Raw genomic sequence first — 24086 nt, forward strand, 5'->3', positions numbered from 1 at the left:
CTTAATTAGCTCTTATTGCCTTTTTATTTGTACATTAAAATTTTCTAAAGAGCTGTTACAAATTATATTAAACTTACAATTAGTCACATTTGAACTATTAAGAATTATTATATATACTTGAGTAATAAGTAAATTTCAGCTTCAACCAAGAATATTTTGCACTTTGTTTTAAGAATAAATTATCCTTTATTCAAAATTAAATTAATTTATATTTGGTGCTACATATTATAAGGATAAAATATACTCGAATCAAGGCATATTTGCATTCTTTCAAGGATACTGTTTTTCTGTGTGTTATTACAAAAAGATGGAAAAAAATTTGCCAATTTTCTCATATATTCGTTCTCTCGCACGATTGTTTTATATTCAGCGACGCATAAAGTAATCGACGTAATTGAATAATGTAAAATATGAGGGTGTAGATTATTAATTTTAGCCGACTGTAGTGTTCTTTATTGCGAGCACGGAAGAGAGCACGTATAACGGAATGTTGGTGGCCAGGGATAGGCCAACATTGTTAATTACGCGCAACATCGCGTAGCTTCATATTACTTCAACCCCCTTGGCGAGGTAATGTAGGGTATAATGTCATGGAGTAAACCAGTTCTTATTGCGGGGAAAACTACGTAACCGCACGTATCTTTACTTTTACCAGAAATTACCGTCGAGATTACTTAATGCTCACGAATACCGTATGCCGGAGCAATCAAGCAGCTTCGGTTTTCCTCGCTAAGGATTCGGTGAAAGGATTTCGAAACACCCCAGAGAGTCTCGATTAGGTTACATTAAAGATTGACATTTAATACCGTTCAATTCAATGTCAATCTTTTACATCAAATTCTTTGTTATATGCATATGACTATATTATTATTTAAACGCAGAAAAAACAGTATCCTTGAAAAAATGCAAATATTCCTTGATTCAAGTATATTTTATCTTTATAATAGCGCCAAACATAAATAATTTTGGATAAAGGATAATTTATCCTTAAAACAAAGTGCAAAATATTCTTGGTTGAAGCTGAAATTTACTTATAAATATTGCAAGGACAAGTGACAAGTAAGCATCGGATATAAGCGGTACTTTCAAGTATATGTAATAATTCTAATAGTTCAAATGTGATTAAGTTTGTTTTTACCATATGCGATTTTTAAAACAAGAATATATCTTAAGGATAAAATATACTTCACACAAACTTATTTATTATTAAGGCAAATGAAAATTTGTGATTATAAAGAGCATTCTATACTTAAATCAATCAAATAGCGTTCGAGAATAAAAATATACTTGAATCAAGGATTCCTTTTTTTCTGTGATGGCGGCGATCTATGCAGATTTTTGGTATGAATGTAACGTAAGATATTTAAATGACATTTTTATACCGTCATTTAAATAGCTTCGAAAAATACATTCGAAAAACATTGATATTTTAATTTTTAATTAGGATTAAATGAATCACAGAAAAAACAGTATTCTTGAAAGAATGCAAATATGCCTTGATTCAAGTATATTTTATTCTTATAATAGCGCCAAACATAAATAATAAAATATTCTTGGTTGAAACTGAAATTTACTTATAAATATTGCAAGGACAAGTGACAAGTAAGCATCGGATATAAGCGGTACTTTCAAGTATATGTAATAATTCTAATAGTTCAAATGTGATTAAGTTTGTTTTTACCATATGCGATTTTTAAAACAAGAATATATCTTAAGGATAAAATATACTCCACACAAACTTATTTATTATTAAGGCAAATGAAAATTTGTGATTACAAAGAGCATTCTATACTTAAATCAATCAAATAGCGTTCAAGAATAAAAATATACTTGAATCAAGGATTCCTTTTTTTCTGTGAAAGACTTAGAAATGACTTGGTCTTTATTGACTCGATAAACATATTTATTAAATGCAAATTTGATTAAAATACGAATAAAAATATACTTGATGTCATCAAGTATATTTTGCAACATAGAATCGAAAAAGTATACGATTGTCCCAGTAATTTGGGGCGGAAAATAATAAAGCGCAAAAATAATAACGTTAATTCGAAATGAAGAGTGGAAGCGAATCGTGACAAAAGCATCTCTGGACAGAGTCAGATGACACTAATATCCTTAAATATAACCAGAAAGAATTGCCACGTTAGAGCTGTGCCTGTGTTGTTTCTGACCCGTCAATAAAGAGAAGTTCAGTTTCTTCCGTAAATAGACTAGAAAACTCTAATGAAGACGTGCCAAGAGTTTATCTTGGGAGTTGGTATAGCGACGATTGGCTTGTCCCTCAGGGAAGATAATTTCAAGTACAGCTCCACTTCTATGTTTGCCAGAAAATCTATCTATTTACCTGTCTACGTATCGATTCATTTATTTGTCTACAAATAGATCTGTATATTATTGTTTTGCATTATTACAGAATAGTATTTCACTTTATTAGAAATCTCATTATCGCAAGATACATTAATACATTGTTTATGGAAATATGTAAATATAATTTAAGCGCTTCCTTATTACTTATACGTAATTGATACAAATGTTTAAAAATCGTGCTTTTTTGTAAAAAAAAAAAAAAACATTGCTATTACATTGTTTCAATAATGGAGAATGGCGAAAATTTATGAGCACAATAAGTGGTTTACGAACGTTTGCAATGATTCGGAATATACGTTTTGAAGGATGGTACTCAGTTGCAAGAATCAAACATTTATCATCGCAACGATTGCCACTAATGCGACGTCATTCTTGACACGTGCACGCTGCTCTACATCTATATCTCAATGGGACCAAATTTGTTAGATTTTCTGAATACCTCTCTCGTCTGCTGGATACGACCGCGTTTGAATTGATATCTGCGAAGAATTCGCGACCCCGGTTTTGTGAAATGGAACTTGCGGTTGATAGTCCTTGAATTATGAACGCAATGAGTTGGCAAACTATATCGATTCCTAGACAAATACGTGTACTTTGTGACAAGAAGAAAATAAGGAAGTATTTAACAATGAAAAAATTGTTGTTCTCGATTGTTTTTTTTTTTTTTTTTTTTATAATATGCGCATATAATATTGATACAATCTTGATTATTGTTCATAATGATTAATGATTATTAATATTATATATTCAAAGATGATGTTACAAAGTTGAACCTAAAAAAAGTTGTACGTCAAAAGAATCGATATTGAACGTTGAAATAATTGTTGGCGTCGCTTCTCCAGCGCGAAAACGATTTCGTCTCGGAATGTACGAAAGAAAAACGAGGACCTGCGTGAAATCATGGAGACTTTACGATCGCCCAGGTGGACGGTTCGAAAATTGTAGGCGCATTAGCTATTCAAGCGCATCAGACCGTCGGCGCGAGAGAATATTGAACTGCACTACCCTATTTAAATATTCATGAACGTCTTTGTAATCGATGTAATACGGGTCTGGCGTAATCTCATGTGTCAGAAAGTAAATAGGCCTGCATTTTCGACAGAGCGATTCGGTCCGCCGTCTCGAATCGCAATTAAAACGCGGTAAAGGCAAAAATGGATTAATATTATTCTTAAAGATGGTGCTAATAAGTTGAACCTAAAAAAATAGTTCGTCAAAAAAATCGATATTAAACGTCGAAATAATTGTCGGCACCACTAGTAAATTTTACTGTGTATTAATACATATTAATATTTTTTTATTGTGGTTAATATAATATTAATCAAAGAAACCCTTATAAAAAATTGCAGGGTAAATTCTAAGAGAAAATTCTCTCTGAACAGGATGACAGGATATCGACGGATTTCGGGATTTTTAATTTTCGCGAAAATTGTGTGTACGCCATTAAATACAACTCTTCTGTCCATAAATATAATAATCTCTGACCTGAAAAAAAGAGCAGAGACACGCATCTTATCGCGAAGGCCTCGAGTCGACAGTATTCGATGAAGCAAACTCTTATGTTTTATGTTTCTTGGACCGAATATTTTTTTCTCGTCCAAATCTTTGGAAGAAGCTCGATAAATTTTTGTGAAAAAAAAAAGAGAAAAATAAAAATCGCTCGGTCCAGAAATAACCGCGATTAAGCGACATCAGGATCTTCGGGATCGAATTGATAAGGGTATCCGAAATTGTGTGTACGCCATTAAATACAACTTCTCTTTCCATAAATCTATATAATATCTGACCTTAAAAAAAGGAGCAGAGACACGCATCTTATCGCGAAGGCCTCGAGTATTCGATGAAGAAAACTTATGTTTTATGTTTCTTGAACCAAATATTATTTCTCGTCCAAATCTTTGGAAGAAGCTCGATAAATTTTTGTTAAAAAAAAGAGAAAAATAAAAATCGCTCGGTCCAGAAATAACCGCGATTAAGCGACATCAGGATCTTCGGGATCGAATTGATAAGGGATCCGTGGGATTCGATACGTAGCGAATAGCGTACACAGAGCTCGACAGCTCTTCATTAAGCGACTTAGAGGAAATTTGCCGTAATGAAGGTAGGAAGATCGCGCGCGAGCGCGTGTCTCGCCCGGCTGATCTTTATTTTCTTTCCGGACGAATGAAAATGAAATTCGCGCTCCGTTCTATCTATCTATCTACGTCGTCGTCGTCATCGTCGTCTCTCGTTTCGCCGCGGGGTGTTTAGCGGCTCGTTACTGAAATAATTTCGGGCGAAATTTGATTTGCTAATTTGACATCGGCTTTCACCGCCGTTGTCCCCCTACCTCCTTTCCCTTCCACCCCTACATACCGCGGCTACCCCACCTTTTACCACCGCAATGCAACGACAATGGCATTATAATTATAATTGCGCTGCGGCACCGGCGTAAACAGCCGGCTTTGTACGGCGCGTACCAACTTCTTGCTCTTATTAAATGAGGCGGTTGCGGCGGCAACTCGTATGTACCGGCATTATTGCGTACCGCAGTAATAGGAGTAATGTACCGTCTTGCCCGGAGCCAAGGTTGGGCGAGATCAATGCGCCGGAGTGATATTATAGTATAAAATTATATTTCCGCTAAGGTATGCGCGCTCTCGCGTGCTCTCTCTCGTGCAACGATCGAGTGTGTGTGTGTGTGTGTGTGTGTCGTAATTTCCAAATCGTATAGATTCCTTGAATATTACACGGCGGATCTCATCTCTTTCCAAAGAGCAAATTTAATTTCTAATAAAGGGTAAAATGTTGAATTATGTGGAAAAAAGAAATGAGAATAATAAGGCGTAATTTATGTCATTTTCCTTTCTTGTGCTAGGATAATTGTTTTGAAATTCGCTCCCGCACGCGATATACATTTCGCATTACAACCGATCTATCCAGCCGTTCGCTAGATAAATATGAAACGTATAAAGATCGGCCGTTTAAAGCGCTATGTGTCCCGTGGGACGCGCAGCAATATAGGTGATGTAATAAATATGTAAAAGACGCTTTGCGAAGTGTACACACAAGCGGTCCCCCGAAGTGTATCTGGTAAACGTCGTATTACTTTGAAAAGTGCATACGAATGACCTGACGGTATATATAGGCTTTTAAAAGGAATTATCCAATGTGATCGATAGCAGACAGTCCAAGAAACATAAAACATAAGAGTTCTCTTCATCGAATACTGTCGACTCGAGGCCTTCGCGATAAGATGCGTGTCTCTGCTCTTTTTTTTTAAGGTCAGAGATTATATAGATTTAAAGAAAGAGGAATTGTATTTAATGGCGTATACACATAATTTTCGCGAAAATTAAAAATCCCGAAATCCGTCGATATCCTGTCATCCTGTACAGAGAGAATTTTCTCTTAGAATTTACCCTGAAATTTTATAAGAGTTTCTCTGATTAATATTAACCGCCATAAAAAATATTAATATGTATTAATACATAGTAGAATTTACTAGCGATGCCAACAATTATTTCGACGTTTAATATCGATTCTTTTGACGTACTATTTTTTTTAGGTTCAACTTATTAGCATCATCTTTAAGAATCATATTATTAATCATTAATTATTATAAGAGTTTCTCTGATTAATATTTACCATAATAAAAAATATGAATCAGAGAAACTCTTATAAGATTCTTCCAATACCATATTGTCGCACGATTTTCGATGATTGTCAGGGTAAATTTTAAGAGAAAATTCTCTCAGGTGTTAAATATTATTCGCGTGGCAAAACAAAGTTGAAGACAATATATACAGTATTATTGGATATCACGCGCGTACACGATGCCAACAATTATTTCGACGTTTAATATCGATTCTTTTGACGTACCATTTTTTTTAGGTTCAACTTATTAGCATCATCTTTAAGAATCATATTATTAATCATTAATTATTATAAGAATTTCTCTGATTAATATTTACCATAATAAAAAATATGAATCAGAGAAACTCTTATAAGATTCTTCCAATACCATATTGTCGCACGATTTTCGATGATTGTCAGGGTAAATTTTAAGAGAAAATTCTCTCAGGTGTTAAATATTATTCGCGTGGCAAAACAAAGTTGAAGACAATATATACAGCATTATTGGATATCACGCGCGTACACGGCATGGACCATTTGCGCGCTTATGATTATACCCATTTAGCTTTACTTAGTTAGTGCCCAACCAAGCAGCGCCCGTACAGCATTATCCACCGTCAATTTGCTCTCTCTCGCGACAACATCTACATCAACTCCATATCCTACCCACGGTGCTACAGGATGCCAAAGCTAATCGGGCCTTACTCCTAGATCCCTTTGATGATTTGGACTAGAGGGTGTCTAATAAGATCTATCCCTATAACATCTCTATGCGCACACGAACACGTGCGTCCTACTCGACTGTGTACAGCTGTTGGAAGCTGTTGGCCGTCTCTCTCTCTCTCTCTCTCTCTCTCTCTCACCCTCTCTCTCAAGGTATTTCCTCCGACGCACATCGCGACGTTTAGTCTACCCTTAATATCTCCAGTCGAACATAATTAACCATATCATATGCGTTTAAGACTCGTTTAATCCGCCACATGTCGCCAGAATTAGATTCATTTCATATGTATATATGTAATATACATGTAGACATTTATTCACTATCCCAATTTTCTTCTTTGTCAGTGTTTCTTGCATTTGATTGCAAGATTCGGTGTTCTTAGAATTCTAACAAAAAATGGACAATTTACTCTCGCCGGTAGATCTCAGCCACAATATATATATTTCCTAATGGAACCTGTATTTTGCATATATATATACATGGAACGGAGTATACGTCAACTATGTGTGCTTTATGTTTGCGTCTCTTTGAAGGCGGCTTCAGGAACGCTCTAGGTATGTATCACTCCTCATTAACTGCACAGTATTCTCTAATATGTACGTTTGATCCTATTGAGGAGAATATATCCGTGAGATTTGCCAGCTGCGCGAAACCATCGACAATCAACATAGGCCGCTACTATAATTTCGCCCTCGCCCGGTCCAGATTATTTCTATCATTTTACACGATATACTGATATCCTTGCGTAAACTCGAACGCGTCAAATCGTATCGATTCAAAGGCATAAATATTTTATGCTTTTACCAAAGTCACGATATGCCTTGTTTGTCTGAAATTAATAAGTATGTTGTTAATGTTTGAATTTTGAAAATTTTTTTTTAAGAAAGAGATAAAGTATATTCAGAAATATTGACAGATGAGGAAAGCGAAATGGTAACGTTTTATGAAGCGAAAAGATTCGTTCAAGATCTCTGCTGTTAGTGTATCTTGTGTTAAATTTTCGCTTACTTTCTTCGGGTAGTTTCGACTTTCTACGACAAGGCGTTTGAATACGTCTCGTAAAAGCGATTTAAAGGATGCTTCGAAGATGGTTTCGCGTTTCGAATTCGCACGAGGAGTTTCGGAATTCCACCGGCAATTCCGTGTCTAGCAACGGCGAGGTAAACTCTGGTGCTACTTTTCTGGATTCCAGCTGTTTTTGCCGTTATGCGAAACTCATCAGATCTCGACTTTTATACTTTTCATCGAAAAGTCGAAGCAGTCGTCGATTGTAGTGAATAAAAATTTTCTTCTCCATTCTATTCATCATTACATCACGAGAAACAATTTCAAGGAAATCGAAAGTACTTGAGATTTATCGAAAATATCAGAAAATTTTCGAGAAATTATTCGCATAATTTTTCCTTCGTCAAATTTGGATTTCATTTCTCCCTTTTTTTTTAAATTGTAACCATCAAACGGCATTGTTTACAATATACGTAAAATAAAATTTCGATCGAATCTTCAAACACCTCGCGTGCATATATTTTTTCCGGCAGTGTCACAAGATTAAAGAGGTACGGAGGAGAGAGGGATGATTTGAATCCGGGTTGTTAAATAGCGGAGACTCCATAATTTCCATCTCCCGTGTAAACCAGCACGACGCCTTCAGATGTATATGTGCACATCGGATACAGTTGGATACTCGACGCGCAGATCCCTCGAGAACAACTCGAAAGCATTAAGTAAAAGTACTCCTGAGGCGCCAACGTTAGTGGCCCGCAAGGCGGGAAAACGGCCTGCTCTCATTACTCGGCCTGTTAAGTTTTCAACGAAGCGCCCGCGCTAAAGAGTGATTTACACGCCTGGGGTGAATTTCCCCTTTCAGCTCGTTGCTTCTACTGAGGATTTTGTATCTCGTCGGAGCTCGCGATTTCGAGCAGGCCGATATAAGAATCGCGAGGCAAATCGTATTAGGGTTGTTCAAAAAGTAAGGTGCCCCAGATTTTTTTCTCATCAAGGATTCATTCAACAGGTTTGAAATTTACAGCGAAGTGCATCTTTAAGTGGCCCAAAAAGTTGGATATCGGAAGCAATCGCTAAACTATATGCTCGCCTACAAATCTCTAGATCTGGCTCTTTCCGATTTCCGGAATACATATTTTTGGATCGCTTAAAGATATAATTTAATATCTCTGTAGGGTAAGAGTTGGTATAGTAAAGACATATCGTGCTGGCGTAAAAATATAAAATTGATTGAAATTATATTGAAAAATAATTATACGTAAAAAGAAAACATGCATGCATATTGTGTATAAATTTCAAACCTATTGAATGAATATTTTCTGAAAAAAATGTGGGACATTATTTTTTTGAACAAGCCTAATAAATAATCAATTTCAAATTAAACTTGTATGTGTTGTTAAAAACGCATTTAATTTTCACATCTCGAAAAGATGAAAATTGTATAATAAAATTAATATATCAGCGATCGAAATATATTGCACAATATATTTGCGCACAGTTTTAAGAATATAGAAAAATAATACAAACATATATATATATATATATACATATTACAATCGCGTATACGAAATCAATCGATCTCCCTCGCATTCTTCGTATCCCCATTCTGTGAAATGTAAATATGGGTACATTGCACCCATTATTTGTTTTGTATGGTAAAACAGTGAAGAATGCTGGAAAATATTATATATTGCACGCAACCGTGTACAGTTATGTTTCGTCGAAAATGTAGCTGCGCAAAAGGAATGTTTGATAAAAGATTCAATATAATTTAATTGGCATATTGTTGAAAATTTACGTGTTACCATGGGCGGATTTTTTCTCTCTCCAAAAAAGTAAAACGGGAAAAAGACAGAGGCGGAGGAAGAGTCGGAGCGTTTTTGTCAAACAAATCTAATTTGATGACGGAGCACAAAGAAACGACAAATTGTCGTTAATAACGTTAATCTTTGACGTTTTGACGCAAGCAATCGCGAACGAGCGGTTTATATATATATATATATATATATATATATATATATATATATATATATATCGTTCTATATATATATATATACGTAGAGTAATACATTTTTGACATGTACACAAAGACAGTTCGAGTCTATAATTATTATTACAAATTTTTATTCTACAATGAGACTGTGGATTTACAGTGGCGTGAACCTTTTCGAGTCTCTTGATTAATCTGCCGCATTTAATTTTGCGAATCATTCGCAACGTTTTAGGAATCTGCGTTTTGTGGATTGGTGTTGACGTAAAATCATTTACATTAAATTCCAAAATTCGTTTGCGGTACGTTTCGACGTAATCATAATCCGAGAAATCTTATGTAAATATTTGCGTGTAACTCACTAAATTTTATTATACACATTGAAAAACTTAATATCCGTGATATACAACGACGTATGGATACGGATGTATCGAGAAATGTCGTTTTTCAATTTCAGCGAAATTGAATTGGCACTTTTAATAATCATGTTTTACCTCCACAATGGTATTAACACACAACGTATATCTATATATATATATATATATATATATATATATATATAATATATTATACGCTGAGCGCATTATTTTTCTTTCGTCCTTCCTGCTCGCAAGAGGAAGAGAGAATACGGTTTCAATGCGTGTTGACTTATGCGGAATCTAAAACCGGTCGAATAAGCTCGCTGTCTTGCGTGACGTGACCGGCCAGGCCAAATACGTGTATTCTCAAGCAATAACATCGCAAATGTGTGTTAATTCCCCAAGAATACGCGTCGCCAACCTGACCTACGAAGAACCTCGTCCGTCGTCTTCTTTCTTGAAGCTCTGTCTCGGGCTGATGGTACTCGATTTGGCGCTGATTTCGTTCATTTCGAAAAGTATATTTACGCAGGTACAAATTTATCGCAAACATTTTCCAACATCAATCCGTGTCTCTGCGCGTAATCCGCTTTTGCGAACCTATCTGAATATATTTTTGATACTTTAGACACCAAAGCGTTCCGCGTAAAAGAATATATAGTAATCTAGGAATTATATGGGGAATTACGGATGTCACAGAAACAAGGATTTAAGCGAACGTGTACGTGAGGTGAGGGCATTGATGCGCGATGAATGCGCGATTAAATAACTCGATGAAATAAATCACGAGGAGGGAAAGAGAGAGAGAGAGAGAGAGAAAGAGCGGATATATAAATATATATCGCGCCGGGCAGATTTTAAGCTCGTGAAGCAAAGTATTACGAGAAGGTCCGGAAGTCGGCAATAATATTCACCTCGTCTGCTTTAGCCGCGTGTTTTAGTATCCATTTTCTCACGGATACTTAAATTTGTCCCATGTGTGGGTGTCGGGCTACGCCGCGGCGATCTTCGAATGTATGCGAGTTCATTCCGCGGGACTTTGTGTGCCGGTACACTCATATTCCATTAGTTTTACGCCCGAGATCCATCGAGGTTTTTATATACTACACGGGAAGAAAAAAAAGTATTAGTATAGGTATACCGAAATTCTATCTTAAGACTGCGACGACGCGATAAATCGAACGCCACTATTATATATTTTATTCCATTGAGCTTGGTTATTTGCCATCCGCAAAATGGCCGACCCAAATTTCGCGATCGAATCGAGATATATTATAAAGTGGAGATCGGGAAACTCGCTGTGTCGTCGATAAACGCAGACTTGAGCTGACCTAGAAAAAAAAGTCTGTATACTTTAAGTTATTAAACGTAAGTGTTTCATCTCTGACCAAAGTGAGGAACTAGCGGGTGGTGCACACGATAGTGGAAACGCTGAAAAGAGAAAGAGGAAAGGGTGCTTAGCGGTGAATTCGACGGCGTGGAAACGGTTAACCGCCACGTGAACGGCTGCTATCCGCGTATATAAAGGCAAATATGATTACAGTGTATTTGGTTCGTAAACTATATTAACCTTTGCCTCATCTAAAGGAGGGAAGTAGTTCATTTCCAGAGGAGCTCGGAAATTAGTAGGTGTTGCGCGTAACGGCATTAGAGCGCGATTCGTCAACTCGATTCGGTCTCTCTCTCTCTCTCTCTCTCTCTCTCTTTCTTTGCAATTCAGACATCTTGCGAAACGGGTTCCATTATAGCTGAACTTATGCGCGAACGCAGATAAATTGAGACAAAATTGCCACGACGATTAATAACTATTTATTCAACATGGAATAAATCCCTTATTGTTCCCTTTATTGGATCCCTTATTGTTGGATTATTCATGGTATTCGGAGAATATCGGCGCAGGTCGGAGGAAATACGCGGTTGACAAATGAAAGTGCAGGCAAGGTAAGCGCAAAGTGAGGACGTTCTATCGATTGGTAGCGCGAGTTCTAGACTTCGAGCGTTAAACGGCTGATCCATGGATGGTTGTTGTGTCGCGGGAGCAAAAACCAGAAATACCTCGACACTCTGGCGGTTTACGGGAAAGCGATCTTAAAGGTGCTCACCCGATTGAATGGAAATAAAACGTGGACACAACTGCCAATACACTTAGGTCGGATTCGCTGTTCTTGTTGGATCCGAGGAGAAGGTGGAGAGGAAGAAGAAGGCGATGCCAGAACTCGGGGGACGGAAACAATTCCGTGATAATAAGATCCGAGTGCCGAAGAGAGTGTGTAAAGTGAAAGGTAGAGAAGGGTGTAATGCTGGGGTGTAATAATTGAGAAGAGAGAGAGAGAGAGAGAAAGTAAGCATTCCCGCAAATGAGATGTTGCCGCGTAATAATTGTATAAATCGGAAAGGTTAAATTGGGATCACATCTCTCGTATCATATTTCTCGTGCATAATTTATTCTAGATTGAATGGATTTAGCGGATTGAGTTTTACAAATAATTAACTCCGCTAATGATTTTTACTCTTCATTATTGGTCCAATTTTTCCAAATTAGCGGTCAAATAAAGAGAATTTACTGTCGTAAAAAAAAAGTTATTATTTTCATCCGCGTTGGAAATTATTTACGATTCGATCGAGCAGCAGGATGACGTAAAATTTGAGATCTTCCTCTGTATAAGACGCGTGTACAACATGTGCGCAAAAAAAGACGGGTTGAATACTAAGCGAATAAAAGGAAACACATAACGCCCTGTCTCGCATACATAAATGAGCAAAGCGTAACACGTTTTAGCTCGCTGCTTTTTTATCGCAATGTCTCGTACGACATACTAATTACAATATGTATACATATACACATGTAAAGTGTAGACACATTGATATTTATGTTAATAATGCAATAGAATATTGTATTATATATTTATATATGAAAAATTATTTAAAAGTTACGCGAATAACAAAGAAATCTGGAAGTAGAAATTAAAATAAAATCTATACGCGCGGCTTCAAAAGGCGAAAAGATCGAAGTACCGGTAAAATACCTAGAACGAACAGAGCCAGAAGAAGGGTGCGCGATAGGGGTCGCAGAAAAGGATAAGGAAGGGAGAGGGTTGAAGTAAAGGCAGACGGACGGACTGACGGACGGCGGATCCCCGACAAATGGATTAAGCGCAAATTGCTAAACTCTGTTTAATTTGGCCAAATGAATTTTGTTCCACCGGCCCCCCTTTTCTCTCTCTCTCTCTTCTTTCATCCCTTTGCCCCTTGCATCCTCTCTCATTCCCCCATTCCATGTTCCTCTTACTCTCTTTCTTACTCCTACCAGCTAGATAGACCAAACTTTCGGTCGAAATCTTGTTTCCCGCCAGGTTGCAAGTCGGATTTCGAAACAGACAGATAGACAGACAGACATCTCTCGCCTTTTCGCGACGTTTTCGCATTTAGATGTTTCAAACGACGAAAATGATTTGTGACATATATGTTATATTAACGATTCTGATGGTCAGTTTATCTATCCACAGAAAAAAAGGAATCCTTGATTCGAGTAGATTTTTATTCTTGAACGCTATTTGATTGATTTAAGCATAGAATGCTCTTTGTAATCACAAATTTTTATTTGCCTTAATAATAAATAAGTTTGTGTAAAGTATATTTTATCCTTAAGATATATTCTTGTTTTAATTTTTACTTTATAACTTTATACCTAATACTTTATAACTAATTTTAATTTTGCACTTTGTTTTAAGGATAAATTATCCTTTATCCAAAATTATTTATATTTGGCGCTATTATAAGGATAAAATATACTTGAATCAAAACATATTTGCATTCTTTCAAGGATACTGTTTTTTCTGTGATTAGATACTTTTATCATCTAATTATAAAGTCTATATATTTTGTCATTAAAATTAACTATTAGAAAATTAGAAAAATTAAGATTTTTATACATTAATTACTTTTTATACATTTTTATGTGAAAAATGTAAAAATTCTTTTAGTCGCGTTTTAATTTTTCTTTACCAAAAATGCGACATATTTCATGTGGCTAAATTGTAAGAAAATTTCTGCACTCGTGAGTTTTCCGTCAAGAGAGATGTTTAACTCAAGCACACGTACGTTTCACTTTTTCTGTCGTACAAAAAATATTCGACGAAAATGTGACGCGAGATTACGTTTCTTTAAATTTTTTAACCCTAATCCTCCGAATTATTAAAAAAATTATAATGGATATTTATTAGTGAATATTTCGATTGTAGCTTAACAGGGAATCGCATAATTTTGTACATGAATGTACAACATACATATAAACGTGTAGTATAAATCAGCATCAAAGGCACATTTCATATCGTATAGTGCATACATATATAAGTCATAATCTCTGGCTGTTTAGAGATAATATTATCTCGCAATGCTTGGAGCGACCTCGGAATTAATTTTCGAATATGCACAAATTGGGCGTATCCCGAATTTTCGTTATCAATATTAAAAGTCAACCGAATTATCATGTGCGATAAAAAAAGATAGAGCATATCATTTTTTTTCCTGTAGAAACTTGTGCCATCTGGGTATTAGATATAACCATTGCTCGCTCGATCGTTTATCGATATATCAACTCTAATTGTACTAGTTCCTGCGCAGTATTTGCAACATTGTGACTCATGAATTGGCACGCAGTAAGTGTACATCGTTTAACCGTTCCGAGAATTTCTCATTGACGCTCAAGGTTATTGCGTAATAGCAAAACATCATCATCTGGACACATGGTACATAGATCAGACAATACCAATTTTTCAATCGGAATAAATAATGTTCTTTTATGATATTCGACTCATTTGCATTCGTCGATTATTTAATATTCCAAAATATTTATAATCAACGTGCAAACAAACCCTTTTAACGATATATACTCTTACTTATTGGAAACACATTTCATGTTTAATAAATATATTTTCTTTAAAATGATAAGCGAATATTATAAGTATAAAATATATAGGTAGGAAATGTGGATACTCGATGTAAATTTCTTGCGTAACTTGACGAACGAGTCATTTAGCTGGCAAGTATATCTCGACACGAGCAGTCGTGCGCGAGAATTCCAAGCGGGCAGATCGCTTTGACTCGTCGGAACAATCGCGCTCAACATATTGCATTGGATTATATCCTGAGGGTGTCTCGTATAACCACGAGCACTTGATATTGACACAAACTTTATTTCACGACGGTGATATTTGACTTGATCTCGGGACGAAAGGAACAGTCCCGATTAAGCTAGTCTATTATGGAGTGCTGGACGATAGTCTTATCGATATTAGCCGGCGTGCTCGCCGTTTATTATTATTTCAAGGGGTCCAACGACTTCGAGCGACACGGAATTCCGCATAAAAAGCAGTTTATATTAAGAACGTTTTGGGAGATTTTCATAAACCCGAAAAGTTTCGCCGAAGTAAATCAAAATATATACAATATACATCCCGACGCCAAGTATGTCGGTTTATTTAATTTCTCGCAATTGGTCGTCGCGATACGCGACCTCGATCTGATCAAGACCGTCGGCATCAAAAACTTCGACTCGTTTCAAGACCATTTATTCTTCGGTAGCGACAGTCAAGATCCGCTCTTCGGCAAAAATCTGCTCTCTCTCCGCTGGAGAACAATGGCGTGACGTCAGAACGCTCCTGAGTCCCGCTTTTACGTCTAGCAAAATGAAGATGATGTTTCAATTAATGTCCGAGTGCGCCGTGAATTTTTCCGAGTATCTGGCAAAAGTGCCGCCTGAGAAACGCATTATGGAAATGAAGGACATCTTCTCGAGATACACCACCGACGTGATTGCCACGTGCGCCTTCGGCATCAACGTGGATTCGATGAGAAACCCGGACAACGATTTCTTCAAGTTAGGCGGAAAAGCGACGACGTTCGACACGGTAGCTCTAATAAAAATTCTGCTGTACCAACACTTGCCGAGACTCATGAATCTGTTGAATCTTAAGATGGTGGATGAACGTACGAACGCGTTCTTTGTGAATCTGGTAGCTGAAACCATCCGAATCAGGGACGAGAAAAATATTACTCGACCGGACATGCTCCAGCTGATGATGGATAGCAGAGGTAAAAGAGAGGGAAAAGAACTGAGCATTCTGGACATGACATCGCAGGCGTTCATCTTTTTCCTCGGCGGTTTCGACAGTAGCTCGACCTTGATGAGTTTCTTAGCGTATGCGATTGCCGTCAATCCATCTATTCAGGAGAAGTTGCAACAAGAGATTGACAAAGTTCTGGAAGATACGAACGGTCAACCAACCTACGAGGCGGTCAACGGAATGGTGTATTTGAACGCTACGATTAACGAGACTCTTAGAATGTATCCGGTGCAATTGATGACGGACAGAATGTGTACGAAAGACTTTGAGTTGCCTGCCGCATTACCAGATGCGAAACCATATATCGTGAAAGCGGGAACGATCATCTGGATCACGTTTTATGGCCTTCAACACGATCCCAAGTACTTTCCGGAGCCGGAAATTTTCAAGCCTGAAAGATTCCTAGAAAACAAAGGCAATGATAATTTCAATGCTTATTTTCCGTTCGGATTAGGCCCGAGAATGTGCATTGGCAACAGATTCGCGTTACTGGAGACGAAGGTTATGCTGTTTCACCTTCTGGCTCGATGCGACTTGAAACCGAGCGAAAAGACTTCGATACCGTTGAAATTTAAAAAGGGCGGATTCTCGATGCGAGGCGAAGGAGGTATCTGGTTAAGTATTGTACCGAGAGAAAATCAGTATTTTACACAATCGGTTATCGCAAATTAAGAGCGGCAAATAAGATTATAAGGTACTGCGAGTCATTTTATATCATTATTTTATATCATATCAATTATCAATATATACACAATATATTGTAAAACATACAAACTTATCAAAATATAAAATACTAAAAAGTTAATAGAGTTGGAAGATGATGAAATCGAGCGGCGAATCATTATGCAAATCATTTTAGCAATGTCACAGTAGTTTTTATTGGAAAAAGCTTTTTATACGTTTTATCGTTAATGATTAAAGATATATGTGTTCATAAAGATCATCGGAATTCCAACAGGAATTTCAACAGCAATTTCATCTATTAACTAGTCTCTGCTCGACATAAGTACATTACTTTAAATATGATCAAAGTGCAAAAAAACAAAAATAAATTTAAAAATATAAGAGATAATAGAATCGGTTTAATGTATTTTATCTCAATTTTATCAGACTATAGTCAGATTAAATTAAAAAAATACTGTTCTGATTTTGCATCAGCGATGACATATGAGAAAAATCATTCCGATGTGATCGTCAGTTCGTTCGTCGGATCTCGACGAGAAAAGTTGCATTCGTATATCGTTTTCGTTATTAATTTGCATAAAGAGAATATATAGACAGTTGCGAGAGTTGATTTCGATTTATATTTAGAACTACGTAATATGTATCATTAGTATACTAGTTTAATAAAATAATTTCTATTTTCAACATGATACACGTAATCGCTTTGACAGTGATAGCGGGCGCTCTGGGCCTCTATTATTATGTCTTACTACTATTATGTCAAGAATATGAACTATTTCAAGAAACATAATAAGAGGCCATTTCCCATATTAGAAAATATGGAAGCAATAATCTTCTGTCGTCAATCAGTAGACCTTGTCAAGGATGCTTACGATTTACATCCCAAGACCAAGTACGTCGACATGTTTGATATGACAAATCCACTTGTAGTGATTCGTGATCCAGAGCTTATTAAATCTATTGGTGAGCGGAAGAAAGAAAATCTCAACTCCGGAGCCTATCTTTCATTTGGACTGGGTCCCAGGATGTGCATTGGTAATAGATTCGTTTTAATGGAGACGAAAATTCTGCTGTTTCATCTATTAGCACGTTGCAATTTAAAAGCAAAAAACACTGTTACCGCTCAAACTTGCTAAATATGGCTTTAATATGAAGCTCGAAGATGGTTTCTGACTGAATGTATCACTAAGAAAAAAATATTCGTCGCACTATTGCTACCAATGTTGTCAATGGAACACGTTAATGAAGAAACATTATATTTAAAAAAATTTTTAATATAATGTTTCTTCAAAATTAAAAAATAAATAACTTTTTAAAATAAAAAAATATTTTCTACTGTTTTTTAAATTGTTTCCATTCCTATATTAATTTTAAAAAATCATTTTTTATTTAGTATATTTGTTAACATGTTTGTAGTTTATTTGTTAATTTTATAAACATTTCGCATAAAATATATACATGTATATATATATATATATATATATATATATATATATATATATATATACAAACGCAATATTCAAATATAAAACTTTAGTATTCAAATACATTTTTAAATTATAGAATTTAAATATTATGAATAATATTTAATATTGATAATATGAAATAAAAATTTAAAAAGGTTTCTCGATGCGAGCCGAAAGAAGTATCTAGCATTATGCCGAGAAAAAACCAGCACGCCACACAATCGATTAACACAAATTAAGGGCATCAGATAAAATTGTAAGGTATAGCTGAGTATGACGTAAGTATTCATAGCTATTAAAAATCTATGAAAATAGGACCGCGAATAATTTTTTATATCATTTTATTTTTATATCATAACAATATATACACAATATATGTTATAAATCATATAAACTTATAAAAATAATAAAAAGTTTATAGAGTTGGAAGATGATGAAATCGGGCGGCGAATCATTATGCAAATTATTTTAGCAATGTCATAGTAGTTTTCATTGGAAAAAGTTTTTTATACGTTTTATCGTTAATGATTAATAATATATGTGTTCATAAAGATCGTCGGAATTCCAACAAACACTCTAACAGGTTATTTTGTCTTTCTATTAACTAGTCTCTGATCGACATAAGTACATTACTTTAAATATGATCAAAGTGCAAAAAAAAAACAAAAGCAAATTCAAAAATATTAAAGATAATACAGTGGTGTAATTTTATCTCAATTTCATCAGATTATATTGCCAGTGGCGGAGATACTTCAGATTATATAGAAATACTGTCCTGACCTTGCGTAAGCGATGACGTCATGAGTAGCCGCATAAAGAGAAAGATCACTCCGATGATAGTCAGTCGCTCGTCGGATCTCGACGAGTAAAGTTGCCTATACCGTCTTCGTTATTAATTTGCATAAGAATATATAGACAGTTGCGATAAAGTGCGAGATTTGATTTCGGTTTATATTCGGAACTACGTAATATGTACTATTAGTATACAAGTTTAATAAAATAATTTCTTTTCTCAACATGGTATACGTAATCGCTTTGACGGTGATAGCGGGCGCCTTAGGCCTTTATTATTATGTCTTTAAGAATTTGGACTATTTTAAGAAACATAATATACCGCATAAGAAGCCACTTCCCATATTAGGAAATATGGGAGCAATAATTTTCCGTCGTCAATCAATAGCTGACCTTGTCAAGGACAGTTACGATGTACATCCCAAGGCCAAGTACGTCGGCATGTTTGATATGACGACTCCACTTGTAGTGATTCGTGATCCAGAGCTTATTAAATCTATCGCATTAAAAAATTTCGACCTATTCACTGATCATCGCACTATGCTCGAGGAACATCAAGATCCATTATTCGGCAAAAATCTTTTTTCTCTCAAAGGAGAAAGATGGCGACAAGTACGGCCCTTACTGAGTCCAGCTTTCACATCCAGCAAGATGAAAAGTATGTTTAAGCTAATGTCAGATTACGCCGGTGAATTTAGCAATTACTTGACGCAATTGCCAGCAGAGAAGAGAGTAGTAATGGATATAAAAGAAGTCTTCACGAAATATACAAGTGACGTAATAGCTACCTGTGCTTTTGGAATTACTGTTGATTCTATGAGAAACCCGAAAAATGAATTCTATGTTATGGGAAAGGAGGCTACCACATTCAGTACTATCGCCTTTTTAAAGATGTATCTATTAAGATATTTGCCTTGGCTCACACAAATATTTAAAATAAGACTTTTTCCTGAAAAAATATCGAATTTCTTTCACGAGCTTGTAGAAACCACCATAAAAACTAGGGATGAAAAGGGTATCGTACGTCCGGACATGCTGCAACTTATGATGGATTCCAGAGGCAAGGAGGACAAAGCACAACTATCTATCGAAGATATGGTATCTCAGGCGTTCATTTTCTTTTTTGGCGGCTTCGAGAGCACTTCGACATTAATGTGCTTTCTTGTTCACGAGATCGCGGTGAATGAGAACATACAAAAAAGGCTTCAAAATGAAATCGATCAGGTCTTGGAAGAATCAAATGGACAAGCACCATACGAAATGGTTAATAACATGGAATACTTGGATGCCGTAATCAGCGAAGCTCTAAGAATGTATCCGGTTGCTACAGCAGTGGACAGAGTATGCGTGAAAGAATTTGAGTTGCCTCCGACGTTGCCAGGAATGAAGCCCCTTATTATAAAAAAAGGAGAAGCTTTATGGTTACCGATTCATGGACTTCATCATGATCCGCAGTATTTTGAAGATCCAGAAAAGTTCGATCCTGAACGATTTCTTGGTGAGCGAAAGAAAGAGTGTCTGAACTCTGGAGCTTACCTTCCATTTGGACTGGGTCCCAGGATGTGCATTGGTAACAGATTCGCTCTAATGGAGACGAAAGTTCTGGTGTTTCATCTATTAGCACGTTGCGATTTAAAAGCTTGCGAAAAAACACTGTTACCACTCAAGATTGCTAAAGACGGTTTTAATATGAAGCCCGAAGGTGGTTTCTGGCTGAATTTATCACCAAGAAAAAATATTCATCGCACTATTGCTACCAATGTTGTCAATGAAGCACATTAAATGTAAGAAAATTTTATTAATATATTGTATCCTCAAAATTAAAAAATAAATAACTATAAAATAAAAAAATATTTTCTACTAAGTAGTAAAGATTAATGGTATACATGTAAGATCGTCGGAAATAATTTTTTAAATTGTCTCTATTCCGATATTAATTTAAAAAAACATTTTTTATTTAGTATATTTGTTCATTTGTTAATTTTATAAAGATTTCGCATAAAATATGTATATATATATATATATATATATATATATATATATATATATAAATGTATACGCAATATTAAAATATAAAACTTTAGTATTCAAGTATATATTTTTGAATTATAGAAATTAAATATTATGAATAATATTTAATATTGATAATATAAAATAAAATTTGTAGATTGTTTTTGGCCAATCGATGTATCGAGAGAAAGTCCTGCATAAGCTGTTACAAACACAAATTACATTTTACAATTGTAAGATCGAAGAACAGTTGCGATGATATTAATATTCAAAGCTACTAACAATAAGATTCTACAAAAATGGAAGACTAGCAAATATTTTACATCATATCAATGCAAATAATACACATACAAACTTATAATAAAATATTAATAAAGATATTTAGTAGAATTAGAATATGACGAGGTCACACAATGATTTTCAAGTCATTATAAGAATGCACAGTAATTTTTATCAAAAAAGTGTTTATACAATCTTAATCGTTAAATATTAATGATATACATGTTTGCAAGATCGTTGGAAATAATTAATCTAACAAGCAACTTCGTAATTTTCTTATTGATAATAAACCTTGTTAATAAACATATATAATAGCAATGTAAAATAAAAAGAAAAAGAAATATAAAATTTAATACAGATTCAAAGATTTTATCTTATTTTTACCAAAATTATATTATAAAATTTATTAACTATGGCCGAGCGACTTTTGCGCAGTACTTCTCGCTATAAATGCGATTAAATTATTGAGATACTTTAACTTCTCTTGCGTAAGCGATGACGTCATGAGTACACACATAATGAGAAAGATCACTCCAATGACAGTCAGTCGCTCGTCGAATCTCGACGAGTAAAGTTGCCTTTGCTATTAATTGCATCAATAGAACAGATATTTGCTATTAAGTGCGAGAGTTGATTTCGATTTATATTCAAAACACTACATAATATATAGACTAATAATCCATAATAGAACAAGTTTAATAAAATAATTTCTTTCTTCAACATGGTATATGTAATCGCATTGACGGTGATAGCGGGCGCTGTAGGTCTCTATTATGTTTTCAAAGATTTGAACTTTTTCAAGAAACATGATATACCGTATAAGACGCCACTTCCCTTGCTAGGAAATACGGGAGCATTATTCTTACGTCGACAATCAGTAATTGACTATGTCATGGGTATTTATAATTTACATCCCGAAGCCAAGTATGTTGGCCTGTTTGATATGACAGATAAACTTATAGTGCTACGCGATCCTGATCTTATTAAATCTATCATGTTGAAAAATTTCGACATATTTATGGATCGTCGCATTTTCGTAGAAGAACATCAAGATCCATTATTCGGCAAAAATCTTTTCTTTCTCAAAGGAGATAAATGGCGGCAAGTACGGTCTTTATTGAGTCCAGCTTTTACGTCCAGCAAGATGAAAAGTATGTTTAAACTGATGTCGGATTACGCTGCTGAATTTAGCAATTACTTGATGCAAATGCCAGTGGAGAAGCGGATAATGGATATAAGAGAAGCCTTCACGAGGTATACTAATGACGTAATAGCTACTTGCGCTTTTGGCGTTAGTGTTGATTCCATGAGAAACCCGAAGAACCAATTTTACGTTTACGGCAAGGAGGCTACCAATTTCGGGATTGCCACTTTTTTGAAGATATATGTGTATCGAGTTCTACCTTGGGTGGCAGAAATATTTAAAATAAGACTTATTTCTCGACACATAGCAGATTTCTTTCGAGACCTCGTAGAAACTACCATAAAAACTAGGGATAAAAATGGTATCGTTCGTCCGGACATGCTGCAACTTATGATGGATTCCAGAGTTAAGGAGGGCAAAGAACTGTCTATTCAAGATATAGTATCTCAAGCGTTCCTCTTCTTCCTTGGCGGCTTCGATGGCACTTCGATGTTAATGTGCTTCGTCGCTCACGAGATCGCGGTAAATCAGGAAGTACAAAAGAAACTTCAAAGTGAAATCAATCAAGTTTTGGAAGAGTCAAATGGACAAGCACCATATGAAATAGTTAATAACATGGAATACTTGGATGCTGTGATCAGCGAGACTCTTAGAATGTATCCGGTAGCTCCATTTATGGATAGAGTATGCATGAAAGAATTTGAGTTGCCTCCGACATTACCAGGACTGAAACCCTATACTATAAAAAAAGGACAAGCCGTATGGATACCGATTTATGGATTTCATCATGATCCGCGTTATTTTGAAGAGCCGGAAAAATTCGATCCCGAACGATTCCTTGGTGAGCGGAAGAAAGAAAGCCTCAACTCCGGTGCTTATCTTCCATTTGGGCTGGGTCCTAGGATGTGCATTGGTAATAGATTCGCTTTAATGGAAACGAAAATTCTGCTGTTTCATCTATTAGCACGTTGCGATTTGGAAGTTTGCGCAAAAACACAGATACCGCTTAAAATCGGTAAAGATGGTTTTAATATGAGACCCGAAGGCGGCTTCTGGTTAAATATATTACCAAGAAAAAATATTCATCACACTGTTTCTACCAATGCTAGAACAAAATGACAGAACAGAAAAATGAATTGAATGAATTTTTTAATATATTGTTTCTTCTTATTTTGTTAATCGTACACTCGGGCTATATTAATTTAAAAAAAATAGTTTTTTATTTGTTACTTTTATAAAGTTATCGCATAAAATATATATATTCAATCTTAAGATATTAAAATTTATTATTTAAGTATATTTTTAAATGAAAATTAATTATTATGAAACTTTACTATATCGTAAATCTTTTTTTTGGCTAATCGATGTAAAAATGAAAAAATTCTTCACAAGCTTGTAAAAACAATTATGTGCTAAAATTATAAGATAATCACAAGATAAGAACAGTTATGCGGATATTAATATTTAAAGCTATTATGATTCTACGGAAATGGAAGATTAAAAGAAATGGAAAAAGTATTTTA

General features: G+C 35.3%; 3 pseudogenes across 1 annotated transcript; all 3 read left to right on the plus strand.

Annotated features, from left to right (window-relative positions):
* The first annotated feature begins 15111 nt into the window (after positions 1-15111).
* LOC114940085 (cytochrome P450 9e2 pseudogene) lies at positions 15112-18212 on the plus strand (annotated as a pseudogene).
* A 958-nt stretch (positions 18213-19170) lies between these two features.
* Positions 19171-21778, plus strand: LOC146720830 (cytochrome P450 9e2 pseudogene; annotated as a pseudogene). The gene is made up of 2 exons (XR_014925929.1): positions 19171-20914; positions 21298-21778. The product of XR_014925929.1 is annotated as a cytochrome P450 9e2 pseudogene (transcript).
* Positions 21779-21849: 71 nt separating this feature from the next.
* Positions 21850-24081, plus strand: LOC114940112 (cytochrome P450 9e2 pseudogene; annotated as a pseudogene).
* Positions 24082-24086: the final 5 nt, after the last annotated feature.

The sequence above is a fragment of the Nylanderia fulva genome, unplaced genomic scaffold (genome assembly GCF_048542155.1).
Source record: "Nylanderia fulva isolate GAGA-0341 unplaced genomic scaffold, ASM4854215v1 Scaffold6, whole genome shotgun sequence".
Lineage (NCBI taxonomy): Eukaryota > Metazoa > Arthropoda > Insecta > Hymenoptera > Formicidae > Nylanderia > Nylanderia fulva.